Source organism: Falco naumanni, chromosome 7, assembly GCF_017639655.2.
Source record: "Falco naumanni isolate bFalNau1 chromosome 7, bFalNau1.pat, whole genome shotgun sequence".
In the NCBI taxonomy this organism is placed as follows: Eukaryota; Metazoa; Chordata; class Aves; order Falconiformes; family Falconidae; genus Falco; species Falco naumanni.
In genome coordinates this window covers 6,570,092-6,585,576 of record NC_054060.1, presented here as the reverse complement: position 1 = coordinate 6,585,576, position 15,485 = coordinate 6,570,092, and positions in this window count along the sequence as shown.

The following is a 15,485-nucleotide window of genomic DNA, read 5'->3' as shown; positions in this document are numbered from 1 at the left end:
CTTCAAGAGAGATGCAGCGGGGCAGAGCCAGAGGAAAGGTGAGAACAGATGAAACAAATCCCATTCCTTCCATCTTGCAACATCCACCTCACTGGGGAAGGTCTGTGGGGGCTGTCCGCTGTCGGCAGGGGCTGCAAAGAGGGAAGAAATATCACCATGGGGAGCAAAGAAGGGGGAATGGGCTCCAGTGGTGGCAGAGAGAGTTTAGGGCTGGATGGTGGTAAAAGCTTTCTGATGGCAAAGACAGTGAAGATGGGAAATGGGTTGCTGGGGGGGAATGCAAAACTCCATTGCCTCTGTGTTAGGGGATGAAAAATGGGCAAATCTCAAGAGCACCGGGCTGAATCCATGCCTGGGAGCACTCTGCATTCCACTCCGATGGCCCCATGGGCAACACAACGCAGCAGCACGGTGCATCCCAAACCTTCCACGCCGAGGCCATCGGCTGCAACTCCCTATGTGTCAGCCCAGGCGGTAGCTACTGGTACCAGTGAAATTTTGTACCCTGCCTGGGTGCCAGTGGTGCCCAGCTCAGCCTGCAGGAGCAGGCAGGGTAAGAGCCTTGCCCGAGCACTGGCTGCAATGCTGGGACCTGCATTTTGGTGACCCCGGTCCCCACACCACTCCTGCCCCCTCTCCCACTGGCATGATTTTGAAATTCAGCGTTATCCCCTTATGTCCTGGATGGCAATTATCCTGTCCAAGCCCACGGAATTTACCAGGGGTGTCAGGAAAACCAGACTTTGGCCCCATATGCTTTGCAATGAACACAGACTAAGGCAGAAGCTCTGATTTAACTCTTTTCTTGAGATCATTTGAAAATCTGGAGAATTACTGCGAGACTCTGGCGATGCAATAAATTTTGTGAGCCAAGAGGTTAAACAGAAGCTGCCGCAAAGACAGCATCGAAAGAGGCGCTGCTGAACCAGTAACATTCAAACTCTGCTGAATAAAATTTATAATAATCTTGGCAGTTTTATATCTGCTCATGAATTACAGTTAAAATCCCACCACATACCACGCACGCTCATTGCTTTGTACAGCAGTAAGATTACAGCTAAGAGCTGGATGAGCAGGGAAAAACGTCATTTAAATGCCATTTCTTTGAAAACCGAGCCCTTCTGCATCTTTTTAAGGCAAGTTCAGAAAAGGAAAGTGCAAATAAAGCACCCAAAAGCTGCTATTTTTTGCAGGGGTGGGATGGCAGGGTTGGCGCTGGGCTGCCCGCCCTGGGCAGCGGGACCATCACCCTGTCCCTGCCTGCGGCCACAGGGCACACAGAGGGAGCGGGGCAGCAGGAGCTCTGCCTCTGCATGCTGAAGTGCAAGAAGTTAAGCAAACAAAAGCCGTTTTGCAAACACACACAGCCCAGAGGTGCTCATGGGGGTGCCGGGACAAGGTGGCCACCCAGCTGGGGAGCTTTGCCCAGCTGGACCCCCAGCGTGGCCAGTGAGAGCTGCCCGGTGACACCCCACAGAGCCCTGGCCATGGGAGCTGGAGTTTTATCCTTTGCGTGATGAGGGCCTGTCAACACAGAGATTACAGCAAAAATCAGGTTAAAACCCATTTATCTGACCCAAGCAGAGGTCCCAGGGACATGCAGAGGCATGAGCGGGGCCGTTGCAATGCTGGTGGCTGCAAACCTGCCCCGGCCGGAGAGCCTGGCAAACCCCGGCCACGCGGCTGCGTGCGACGGTTAATAAAAGGCATGGGGTAATTAAACCAGCACACCTGGAAATAGCTTTCAGTAGCTCCCAGGCTTAACCAAATGAGTGAAATTTGCACTGGCATAATTAAAGTGATGCGGTTCATGATCTTGTCTGCAGCAGGGAGTTACTCTGCAGCTTGACTCTTCACTCTCCAGTTAAAGCCCATGTGGAAAAACCCCGCCTGGCTCTGGCTCCAGCCCCTGCACCACTCCAGCGCTGCCTAACCCGGCCTCTCGCCATCAGGGTGCCCATTAACACTAGCCCATTAACACCAGTTCATTAACACCAGCCTTGAAACCAGTCTGGCAGCCGGATGCCTCCAGCATCCTCCTGCAGCCACCCCAGCTTGCTCCCAGCACATGCAGCAGCGATGGCAAAACACGGGGGTCTTGGCTGCTGACACTGCTCCTGTAAATCCGAGGGTGAAATTGGTATTTTTGCATTTATTTTCATGCCTCTCAAACAATCTCTTTTTTTAATCTGCTTGTCCTTTTAGGTGTTACAATAACCCCAGACTCACTAGCAACTGGATAGTTTAGTTTTGATTGTATTAATGGTAAAATCCTGCATGCAAGTGAGCTGCCCGTGGAGCTTGCCAGCGGAAAATAAGAATTGGAGTCACCATGGAGCAGCATCCCCACGGCTGATGTGTCAGGGCAGCACACGGGCTCCGGCAATGTCACCGCTGCTGGCACCCCTCAGCAGCCACAGCTGGGAAACCCCTGGGTGAATTCCCAGGAGATTTGTGCTCGATGGAAAAATACTGTCTCTGCTTTTCTCCTTTCCTTCCTAAATCGGGATTAGACTGTTTTTAAACCAAAGAAGTGACGTCAGCTGTGATGGAGAGGAAGGAGGGGATGTGGTGGAGGAAGGTGCAGGGAGGTGGGGGACAAGTGGCAGCTCCGTGCCAGTGCCCAGCCCTGGCCACAACAACCCAGGCACAGGGAAACCGTGTCAAAGTGTCTGAAACACCCACCTTAGAACTCTCTGAACCCTGGCAGTTCTCAGTGAGAAATGGGGAGAATTACAGAAGAAAAAGGGCTCCTGCCAGGGTGAAAGAGCTCAAAACCAAGGGGATGACCGAGAAGGGATGTGCTAATGGTCTTCCACCGTCCAGCATCTCTTCTAAACACCAAAGGCAGCAGCAAAATGGATTTAAATTGGAGATCAGAGAAGCCACCCGACTGCAACAATACAGCGGGGGTACAGAGTGGAGCATCCCCAGTGCCAGAGGTTTTAGCTGTAATCAGACCAACATCTGTCCGACGGAGGTCAGGGCTTGCGCAGTTGCTGTGCTGCCCCAGGCTGGGTTGGAGATCGCCCGCAGGCTCCTCCTGCTCCGCTTTTCTGCAATTTCAGAGAAATCTGGATTTATTTATTTGTTTCTATCCAATGCATTTTTCCTCTCCAGAAAGATTAAATCTTGATTGTCAGGAGCTAGTATAGCAGGCAAGAAGATTTCCCAGACTAGTCAAAATGTCATCCTGGTAAAAATGCTAGTAATAAAAAATAAAAAGAAAGGGCCCACTGTGGACTCAGGACTGTAAAAATATCCAAAAGATGGATCTGGAAGTTTAGAAACAATTGAAGCTCAGCAGCGAAAGGGCGCTCCAGGGCCTGCCGGGCCCAGCACAGACATTCATGGGGGGTGGAAAATCAATAAGTTAAGACAAAATTGCCTGTGTGCTTGGTCTTGAATTAAAAGGGAACAAACCCAGACTTTTTCACCCATCTCAAATAGTTTTTGGGTTTATTGTTGTTTTGGACATTAGGGCAAGGAAGAAATGCCCAAGCGAGGAGTGGTGGGATGAGGAGATGCTTCAGTTCCTGCTGCATCCCTGTGGAGCAGCACTGCGGCTGTCCTGGCTCCCACCCACTGTGTTTTAGGATACTGGGGGTGTGAGAGGGCTTATTCCCAAGGAGAAGGTGCTGGGAGAAGGAGGGGACCCCGAGGGTGCATCCTGGTGGCACCCGTCCCACATGACATGGCCCACATGTGGGGCAGGAATCTTTCCTCCTCCTCTGCCGGTCCCCTCAGTCATCCCGCTTCATCCGAGAGCACCACACCAGGGAAGCACATCAGGACAAAGGGAGCTGGTAATAAACCCAGGCCAACCCAACCCCACCCCTGGAACAGAAGGTCTTGGAAAAGCCGGTTACACCAGTGCCGCAGCAGGGCCACATCGTCACCCAGTGGGGGGAGGGTATTTCGGGTCCCCCCCCAAAGGAAGCACAGGCATCGCTTTTAGGATGGCAGCTCCAGGGATGAAACTGGACTCAAAAATCGGACTCTCAGAGGTGTGGGGGTCACCAGGCAGGGACGGCCGCTGCCTGCTCACTCTGATGGCTTTGTCAAATTGAATGCAGCTCTTTTGCTTCATCGCCACGTCGGATGATGTCCCCAAAGACCTGGCTGTGACCAGCACAGGGTGAGACCTCCCCACTGCATTTTCACTCCCCAGCAAACCCCATTGCACCAAAGCAAGCACCAGGAACAGAAACACTTGGGGAGAGAGCCGAGTCTGAGGGTGGAGAGATGCAAAGATCAAACCAGCAGCGATTTCAAAATAAAATCCAACAGCCCAGGGAAAACACGGTGTGTCCTTGTGGAGGCTATCATTTATGCCAATTAAAAAAAAAAAAAAAATATTGGCATGGCATGGAGAGCTGCGTGGTATTTCCTGAAAAGGGCGTGGGGAGCATCCTTGGAAAGCCTGCCCTGCACAATGTGCTTGCTGTTTCCAGAAAAATAAAGTTTGCTGTGACCCACCTGTCCCCAAAAAGCAGCTATTTAGGGCTGTAACATGGTCAGCGGCTGAGTCTGCCCTGACTGCAGAGCGGCTGCACCCTCGCCAGGCTCAGGGCTTTGGCTTTTTACTTGCAGGTCTTTAATTCCTGAAAAATGCCTTGGGAAAAAAAGCCCACAGGAGAGCTGCCCAAGCACTGAGCACTCCCAGTTGAAGGTGTTTCCCCCCCAGCTTTCGGCTGGTGGCTATTAAAGCCTCCTCTACCAACCCCCAGAGCCATGTCTGGCAGGGCCAGGCCAGGCCAGGCGGGTCCAGGAGGGGTTTTCTCCTTCACCACCTCAGTTTTTGGGAGCATTTTAACCCAGGTGGGAATGTGGGGGCTCAGAGCCCGGCAGGCAGCAGCCTCGGGGTTTGCCAGAGATGCTGCAGGAGTGGTGGGTGGGTGAATCCCCACGGGGCTGTGGCAAGGCTCTGCTGCCTCTGCCTTGGGAAGGGACAGGTTTTAGCAGAGGAGGGGGTGTCCCCTGATTTAGCCTCACTGTGTCCCCATTATCCCCTGGCAAGCTGGGGCCAGGACTCACTCCCCACCCCAGTGGCAGGGCGTGCTTGGGGCTCACCAAGGGTGTTCCTGGAGGTTTCGGCAGCATAACAAGACTTGCCAAAGCCTAATCTCCATGAGAGCGTACCTTTGGCATGGTATTTCAAAGGGGAAGCGTGGAAAACAAACACAAACCCACAGCTTGGGTGGGTTTTCTTTTGCCTGAGCTGTGCCCAGCAGCTGCAGGCAGGCAGTATTTCAGCGATCAGACCACATCCCGAGTCTTCTTGGCTGGACGAGATGCTGAAGAGAAGCAGCTCCACCTAGGCAGGCGCTGGTGTTAAAGCAGAGCCAGCCTCGACACCAGTTGCACCATCATCCCCCCACCATCACCCACCATCCGTGCTGGGGAGGGATGCTGCCGGCAGCATCTGCTTCAGCCTGCAGCCGGGCTTTGGGCCAAGACCAAGGGTTCAAGTCTTGGGGTCAGTTTGGGGCTGAGAATTGAAAGTTTCCTTTTGCATGTGCAAAAAACCTCAGATGTTTGTTTTCTTTCCCAATGAGGCTGGAAAATTGGGTGTAAAAAAGCCTGTTCTCAGAAAATCACCCTTTGCATCATGCAAAGGCACCCCGACACTCACAGTGGGGGAAAATCCTGCAGGGAACAAAACTCCACAGCAGTAAAAACTCATCCCGGGTGGAAAAAGACCCTTAAAATAAAACAGTCTGAGCAAAGCAGGGTTTTATGGAGCCCTGGACGTGTCTGGATTAGTCTCATAAAAATCAGTATCAGCCGCTGGTGGGGAATATTGGCTTCCCTGCGGGAGACAGCAGGAGAGATGCTAACCTGGTCTCATTTTGAAAGCTGCTTATTAGTCCTCATCAAACATAATTATACTTCAACCATAAACGAGATGTCCAACTGAATTTTGAACCCATGTTAGGGTTTTTAAATGGGGGAAAAAAAACCCCAAAAACATTTATTGAATCCCAGCCAAGCTCTGAGTGTTAAAATAGATGCTGCTAATGGCCCCGGGAAGGGGAGGCTGCAGTTTAGTTGCAGCTTTGGCAATTAGATGCTTATTACTGACCAATTAGGCAGAAATCAGCCTGGTTTTAAGTGGTGTCTGATTAAGCGGGTCCTGCAGATCAGTCTGTACAGTTAACCAGGGGAAAGAAACACCTTCTCCAGAGCTGCCCCCCCCCACCCCCGGATGCTCAGACAGGGCAGGTTTCTGCCCACCTTGCCCATGAAAAATCCCTTTTTCTTTCAGCATTGCCCCTCTCCCGGGGGAAGCCTGTCCCAAGGACCCACCCAGGCATGGCCAAACCTTTTGGAGCCAGGAAAGAAATGGGAAGGAAATGAGAGAAAAGAAGAAAATTAGCCACACGCAGAGGGTGGCTTCTCCCCCCTGCTGGCTCAGCAGGTTGCGGCTGCCTGGCACATGCTGGGCCATGCCCATTCACAGGCTTTTCCAAATATTATCCCAATATTTTCTTTCAGTTCCCAGATAAATGGGCCTGTTCAGCAGGCTTTAAGCTCTGCTCTGTTCCAACATTTTCTTCAAGGCAGCAGAGGAAATGTTTGGGTTACATCGGGCTGCTGAATCCTGCTTTCAGGGCTGAGCTGCAAGGGGTTTTCCAAGACAAAATAGGGGCAGTGTTATTTTTTTTCCTTGTTTCATTGGGAAATACGGAAGAGGCCACACAGCCCTTAATCTTCCTTTCCTTTTGCCCCCTCTCCCATGCTGCAGCCTGTCTTTCCCATGGTCTTCACAGATTTCTGAGCATGTTTCCAGCTTTCCAGCTCCATTTGGAGAGGGCACATTGCATCTCTACCCAAGATGTGCTGCCGCAGCAGTAATTGGTATTCAAAGTGAATTAACACAAATAAAACCCTCAACCCCCCCCTTGAAACATCAATCAAAAAGGTCTTTCCTTGCAGTTGCTTTTGTTTTGGTGTCTCCACCAAGCTCTGAATTTTCTGCTGCCACCAGGATAAGGAGGAGGTTTTCAAGCCCAGTGGGACATGACCCATGCCCATCAGCCTGCTCCCAGCCCAGTTTGTCACTGCAAGTGGCAGATCATGCTGCGGTGGCCAGCACCGGGCAGAGGGGCACGGCTGGCTGTGATGCCCCACAGCAGCCCGTGGGTGAGCAGGAGCATCCCTCACTGCAGGGCACCCCCCTGCCGAGCATCCCCTGAGCCACAGGGAAGCCCCAGGAAACCCTACATCCCTCCCATGGAGCTGGGACAGCAAAGCCACAGCACTCAAGGGAGCCAAGGAAAGTGCCCATGCAACAGCCTGGGAGTGGCAGAGACAGGGAGAAGATAAGAAAAAACAAGAAAGAATGGAGTTTTGGGAAATTTCAGTGCAAAGAGACACTTCCCCCCAAAGACTGGCTGTGGTGACCTAAAGAGGCTCCATCTAACCAGAATTATTCTGGATGGGGGATGTTGCAAGCCCAGGGAGCCTGGTGCAGGCAAGCAGGGGATGATTGCTCACCACCTCATCCCAGGGGAGGAGTAGGTGCCTCCAGGAGGCCCAGGAGACCAAGCGGCTGGGCTTTGTGCAGTGCCTGGGCAGAGCAAACAGCCCTTGGCCACAGGGACCTGGCAGGAGCAAAGGTGTACGTGGCTCTGGGGAGCAACAGGGTGAAGGAATGGAAGGAAAATTAAAAGATATTGAGGCTCTGGGGGGCCCTGGTGGCCTGGAGTGGGGCAAGGGGGGACTTGGTACAGGGCGGGCACCGCCGAAGGCTTTTCCTGGCCTCATACTCTGCCCTAGACATCTACAGCGGGTGCTTAGTGGGGCTGGGGGCCTGAGGGAGGTGACGCTCTCCAGGCACTGAGACACATGGGGTCCATGGGGACATTTCTTGGAAAATGCCACTGATAAGGACCCCTAACCGGTGATGTGCAGAAGCATCCCCTGAGGGATGCCCAAGGGGGTCCAGCCTGGATGCTGTGACAACTTCGGTGACTGGGGTCTGGATGTGGCACTGTCCTTTGTCCCCAGCTGGGCTCCCGGTGCTGGAGGGGGGGCATCCCTTTTTCCTGAGCTGCGGGATGGGGCACGAAGAGGAAAACAGCCCCAGGGAACGTGGGGTCCTTTGCCTGTCCTCTGGGGAGCGTGGGGGCTGCATCACCACGTTCCCTCACGCCCTTCACTCACCCCCGGAGCATCCCTGGGGACCAGGGCAGGAAAATCCCCCGCAGGGCCGTGCCGCGGGTGTCGGGCTGCGGCCGGGGGGCGTCGAGGACGTGCCGCGGGCCCCCCCCCCGAGCCCGGGCAGCGGGGGCTGAGCCCCCCGTGCGAGGCGGCTGTGCGCCGGGCCGGCGCTAGGTGGGGATGGCGGCCCGCGGCGCCCTGCGCCCGCCGGGGGGAAGCGGGGAGGAAGGGCCGGGCTTCGGCTGCATGGGGAGCGGGGGGGGCTGGGGTGCAGGGGGCTGGGCTGGAAGGGGGTGAAGGGAAAGGCTGCCGGAGAGGGAGGAGGCGCGGGATGCGGGAGGCGGCGCGGCAGGAATGTTGGAGGTAGCGTGGCAGGGATGCTGGACACAGCTTGACAGGGATGCTGGACACAGCCCGAGGGATGTCGGAGGTAGCGTGGCAGGGATGCTGGACACAGCTTGACAGGGATGCTGGACACAGCCTGAGGGATGTCGGAGGTAGCGTGGCAGGGATGCTGGACACAGCTTGACAGGGATGCTGGACACAGCCTGAGGGATGTCGGAGGTAGCGTGGCAGGGATGCTGGACACAGCTTGACAGGGATGCTGGACACAGCCTGAGGGATGTCGGAGGTAGCGTGGCAGGGATGCTGGACACAGCTTGACAGGGATGCTGGACACAGCCTGAGGGATGTCGGAGGTAGCGTGGCAGGGATGTTGGACTCAGCTTGACAGGGATGTGGGCAGTGGCATGGCAGGGATGCTGGAGGCAGTGTGGCGGGGATATGGTCAGAGGCATGGCGGGGGATGCTGAAGGCAGCAAGTAACTTGGCAGCACATCAGGCTGCCGAGACAGGTATTATTGCAAAGGCCGTGCCTGTTGGAAAGTCTGAGCTCCTCTCCTTGCCCCTCTCAGGCTCATAAATGCCCTAAGCTGGGGCAGAATTGCCCTCTGCACCCACTTAAGCCAGTGTGGCCAAGGAGGGGCACCAAGCACTGTCCAGGGGAGTCTTAACTTCTTTTTCCTTGGTTTTTTTCCTTGTTTTTTAACTTCCTTGGCCACCAGTCCAACCTGCCCCTGCACATAAATGCACCCCCAGCACATCCCTGCCAAGGACCGGTTTGGGGTGAGCACCAGGCACCCAGTTGGGCTCAGCCAAGCGTTGACAGATGCTGCAGCACCCAGGTCCCACTGGCAGCCAGGAGAGTCTGAAAGTATTTGAATTTTTGGTGTTTTGTCCTGCTGAATGGTACCATTTGCCCTCCCAAAGAGCCTTGCCGGAGGGGGATGCTGCTCAGGTTTTGCATCAGTTGGTGCCATGCAGAGATCAGTCCCAAACAGCACTGGGAGGGATTCATACACCCAAAGGGGTCCCAGGGAGAAACACCATAAAAAAGGGTAAATAATCCTTTCTTCTGGATAGCAAAAGCCTCTTCCAGGCCGCAGAAAGGCATTAGCAAATGTCACTTGACTTACCAAGCTGGTGCCCCTAAGCCTGTACCTTGGAAGGATGCAAATGTCCATAAACCCCTGAAAAGGGGGAAAAAATAAAATAGCCCAATTCTACATAGAGCAGAAACTCATTCGCAAAGTTCGTAGCCTGGAGGAGTCACATGCAAGAACATCGCAGCCTTTTCCCTGACAAACAGCTGGAGCCAGCTGATGGCTCCCGTGGGCCCAATCCTTCAGCTCCCTGCATCGTGGGCTTGGTGGGCATTTTGGGACTGATTAGGGCAGACATGGACCCTTTGGTGTTGCCTCACCGGTACCTCCTGGGGCTGAGGTGCTTCCCTGGAGGAAGGTGGAGAGGATTTGGTTTGTATTTGATGGCATTGGGACCCTTTGAGGAGATCCTGCCTGCCATGCTGCCCTCCTCACCCTCACAACCAAGGGACGAAGGCAGGGAATGGGCTTGTTTCACCCCGCTGGCTCTCACTCGGAGGAGACTAGGGAGAGCCCAGCCCAGCCGCAGAGCTAACGAGTTTCCACATTTATTACTGGCATTAATTACATTTTGCAATTTTGAAAAGGAAACATTTCCCACCGGTGCTTCTTGGCCAGACCTTCTCCCAGGCACACAGCTTGTTTCATCCATGTGCCTGCGCTGGATTGTCACTAAGGTGGGACACCAGCACGGCTGCAAGCCGGGCAATCGGCTGCCAAGCTCCCAGCCTGGCTGGAAAGGCTGGGAGGTGGCAGCAGCACTGGGAGAGGGATGCAAAGCACTCGTGGTCCCTGTGCTGCCCTGCCGCAGGGTTAAGGAGGGATGAACACTTGGCAGGAGGAAAATCCCATCCCAGGAGAAGGTTTCATACTCCCCGCTTCGTCTCCGCTGCTCAGCCACGGGCAATATTTCCGAAACCTGTCTCAGGTACAACAGGCCAAGGCGATAAGCTCTTCACATGAACGGGTTTACTCGCTGTAAATCTCCCTGGAATCCACTTGATCCAATCCTACCTCCCAAGTCACCACCAAAACCAGAGCACGGCCGTAAATCTCACCCCCTCCCTGCTCACCCCAAGGCTCAGCTGGTGTCTGCCGCCTCCAAGCGAGGCATCTTCAGGGAGAGCATCACCCTGAAGCCTGGATCCAGGAGCCAGAGGACTTTCACAGCCTTCTCCTGCAGGGACCCGAGCACTGGCAGCAGGGACAAAGGATGCTCTTGGCCATCAGCACCCTCAGGGAAACCTGGAGGTGGCCCTGACAAGGCATGGACAGGCAAATTGCACCCACATCCCACATTTCCCTGGATAATAAACCTGCAGGTTGCCTCTCCATGCACTCACTGGGGATGCTGGGCTCCCACACCACAGCCTTTCCCCAGCAGCAGGATACGGGTTGCCTGCTCACTGTAGTTTTCAAAGCTATTTACTGATTTCAGGCAAATTTTGGAAATATTTGGAAGTTAAAAAAGAAGCTGGTTTGGAAATGTCAAAACATTTCTTCTGGGGTTCCTAAAACAAAACACATCAGAAATACCCAGCTTTTGTTCTTGAATCTTTGTCAAGAATGGTGGGGTTTGACCTCATATTTGGAAATGTTTTGGGTTTTTTTAAAGTTTTAGGAAGGGACTAATTGATCTACAAACACGAACTTTGCATTTCTTGTCAAACTGACTATTCTGGGGTGATCTAAAACCAGAACACTTGGAGAATTATAAATCACATTGTTTCAGTTTAATCTGAATTGATTTTTTTTTTCTCTCTTCCCTCCCCCTTATATTTCTGCCACAAAATGAAAAATCCCTTTTTTCAACCTGCAGCGTGTGGCTTTCCCAGGCCATTCCATGCAGATATCAGTTTCCCTCTGCTACCTAAAGCAAACAAAAGGAACACTTCGGGTTTGCTCCTATGTCTCAGACACAGTATTTTGCAGTACAGTTAAGACTGAATGGGGGGTGCCTGACAGCACTCCAGACAGTTTTTACCTTGCTGGGCTCCAGAGGCTGTAGGTGCCTTCAGGGCTTCTTGTCACTCTGAGTTTTGGGTTGGGGTTTTTTTTGGCAAAACCAAACCTGAGCCAAATGAGCTTTCCATGATGCTCCCTGCAAATCCAGCCACAAATAACCAACTGCATCTCTGCCAAATTCATGTGCCAGCATCAATTCCCAACTAAATTCATGCACTAACATCATCACCATCAACTGGGCAGCAGCCGGACATCCCTCAAGCTGCCTCTGGGAAGTTGGAGCATTGCCCTGGATCTGCTGCTGCCTTTGAGATGCATCTGCCCTGATTTATTACTCCAAATTTCTAGGACCTGGGGCACGACTGCCTGAGCTCACTCCCACCTCGGAGCCAACACACCAACTTATCAGTCCAGCTATAATTAAGCATCCAAAACCCAGAGCTGGGATGCTGCTGCTCAGATGACATATAACCATAGAATGAGAAAAAAAATTCAATGACCACAAACTATTTGCACTCCAAAACATTTACTTGCTTTCATATTTTTGCAAGAGCACTGAAGGCAGCTCTTGGGCCAAGGGCCATTGAGGCTTCGAGTCGCTTATGTGAAAACACTTTTTGCCGCAGAGATTTCCTTTGGGTTATTTTGTGACATGCAGTAGCTTAAACAACTGCATTTAGATGGTATCAGCAGAAGGGCCTCTGTATTCCTGTATTTCACTTCCAGCATGCAGGATTTTTGCATCGTTGGCCTCAGCTGACTCCACAGGGAGTCACATGGTCCCTCTGCTTGACTATGTGCCTTTCCAGTGACCCCAAAATCTATCCTATGTGAGAACAATCTCAAACATAAATTTACACAAATAGAGCATTTCCACACATTTCACAGCTCTAAAGCCTGCACACAGGGTGAGCTGCAAGCCTACACAGGGAAACTGCAGCTGGGCACGTGCTGGGAGCACCACAGCCCTCCACGGCATGGAGGTTTTGGAGATGAGCAGGTTTCTTGGCAGATATTGGATGTATCGAGTCCCCTGGGGAAGGAGTAAGAGAGACCAGAAGGCTGCATGGGTGGAGAGTTGCCCACTTTGTGGGTTGATCCCCCAGAGTTGTGGGGCAAGCCTCAGACTGAGTTTGGCTTAGACCCAGTGGTCCAGCTCCAGCCTCAAAACCTCGCATTAGCCACGGAAAGCATGTCTCCAGCTCCAGGGCAGCAGCTCTGCTCCCTCCCCACCCGCTGCAGAGGGCTTAGAGGCACCAGCTCCCTCCTGTGCCTGGAGGGGACACGGACCAGTCAGGTCCATGAGCTTGGTCCAGTCCAGCACCCTGGGATCAAACTGCCCAAAGCTTTCCCATCCCCACTGCGCCTCCTGAGAAGCTGTGGCAGCATCTGCAGAGGATCAGAGCCCTCCTCATTTCCAGTCTCCATTTATTCCTGTCCTGTTTTAGTCCCATTTGTTCTGGTGCCAACATTGTCTTTCAGCTTAAACAACTCTTCCTCCTTCCTGGTGTTTCCCCCCAGAGGTACCAGCCAGCATCTTCTCTCCTGCCTTGGTCTCTCACGCCCAAACCGCATGCATCAGGAAAGGGGATTTTCCTTTCCTTAGATGAGGATCTAAGAAAATACAGCACCAACAGCTGCGACCGCATGAGTCCAGCCAGACTGAGCAGCCCCAGCCCTGTGGAGCAAAAAACCTGTTGAAAACACCAGCCAGGGCTGGATTCAGCAACCGATGCTGCTCACCTGAAGCCACTCTACCACCGCAGGTACCTTGACATGCTCCACCACTCACCCACCTCCGTTCAAGCAGGGTGAGGTACTGGAAGCCCACAGTCAGCTCACCAGGAAACGGGATTTTTGGCAACTCCCTAAAAAGCAGCAGCAGCAGGTCAGCGCATTTCAGCCATGAGGTTTCTCTCTGGGCACGGGGCAGAGGAGCAGGACCCCATGGCTGCTGGTGAGACTGTGGTGGTTCAGACTGAGGTGGGCTGAGGACAAGAAGCAGGGACCAGGGATGGAGGCAGGGACCAGGGATGGAGGACCCTGAAGAAGGATAAGGTAGGGAGGTGGCCTGGGGCTGGCCAATGCTGCATCTTGGAGCTGAAGATCCCAGCACAGGGTCCAGGCTGCACCCAAATGACCAGGGCCGGGAACTAAGGAGCCAGGACTAAGCCTTGGGCCCAAGAGGTGCTGAGAAAGGTGGGAGCAAGAAGCAAGGCCAGCAAAGAGCATCCTGCAACCCCCAAAAAAGGTGAGCAGTGAGGAGCAACTGACAAGACTCCTTTTTACACCCAATTTCAGGTGTCACTGGTCTTACCAGCTTGATTGGTGCACAGACCACAGTCATGGTCAGGTTGTTGCTTCTTTTTTTCTTCCTCCCCTCCTCGTCCCCCAGGACAACTCAGCCCAAATCCTGCAGCACATCTGCCAAAATCCATGTTCACAACAGAAACAGTGGCTCAGACTCAGCCACTGGGGTCTGTGCCCTCAAATCAGGGGGCAAAGGAAGGTGGCATTGTTAGGACAGGAGCATAAATCAGAATATTGATTTGAATGTAATATTGATTTAAACATAACCCCTTCTGCTGCTTCCCTGTGTTCCCCTCGTGCTCATCCAAAAGACTTAGCACATGATTTTAGACAAACTCCATGGTCACTTGCTGTGCAAATCATCGGTACTCAAAACCTGCAGGTCCCTGCATGCTCAGGGATGGTTGGCGTGTCCCCAGCCACTCCCTGCCAGCATGTACAGAGGGCATCTGCCAGCCTTAGAGGTGGTGCTGGGCACAACCAGGAGCAGGATTTGGTCCCAGAAATTAGGCAGGGTGGCAGGTAGAGATGGCCCAGAGCGCAAGAGCATGCCCAGCCCAGTATTGCGTGGGGTCATTAGTGCCACTGTTGCTAGATTACACTTCTCTGAGGGTTTGCTTCCTGCCATAGCAAGCAAAATCAGATTCTGAGGGTATTATCACATTTATATATATATTTAAATATATTTTTATATATATTTATCTCCCAGAAGCTTCAGAAGGACCCCACTGACTTCATGCATTGCACGGAGGAAAGCTGGTGGCTGAGATGCACCGAGAGATGCTGCCTAAAGTTACCTAGAAAAGCCCCTCCAGCACCTCTGGGGCTGTAGCCTCACCACCTCAAAGCAACGTGCACAGAGCAGAGGTGTTCTGGGGAGTCCCCCTGCCTAGACAGAGTGGGGAGCCAGTGGGAGACCAGGGCTGAGGTGCAGGAAGCCACCCCCCCCACCCCAAACTCATCCCGGCTTGAAAGCCCGGCAAGCGCTAACACTAACAAACTGTCAGTGTGTTTATAACCCACCTTCCTGCCAGAGCAGCCGAGAGCAGAGGTTATTTCTGGTGTATTTGGCCACTGCCAGAGACACCAGTGGAGGCCAGGAACGGCGCAGAGCTGTTGGGAAAGTCCAGAGGCGACTGCCCCAGGCATGGGGTGATGCGGTGAGGGACGCAGGAAGCTGCTCCAAGCCCATTTACACAGGGATGTGGTTTAGCCTGCAGGACATGGGGCACACCCCTGGCTTTGGAAGACCTGGGGATTATAAGCAACATGGGCTGGGATAGCCCATACAAACCGCCTCCTATTCCAGCCCCACACTGCTCCCCTTCACCCCATGCAGCAATGGAGCAGGAGAGCCGCCCTGAGCCCTTGTCCACCAGGTGCTTCACCCCTTCGCACCCATCCTGCCCGTGCATGGACTGTGGCCACCACCTGGACACCAGCAGCAATGTTCAGGTGTCATCAGGCACCTCTTCCAGCCCGCACCTGCTGCCTTTTGGCAGGGCTTACTGCTAATGGCAGGTTAAAACAGAAATGAAGGAGAAAGCACAAAGTGGCACTGCTCATTGCCCACTTGCTATTGTGCCACAGGGCTTGACCATG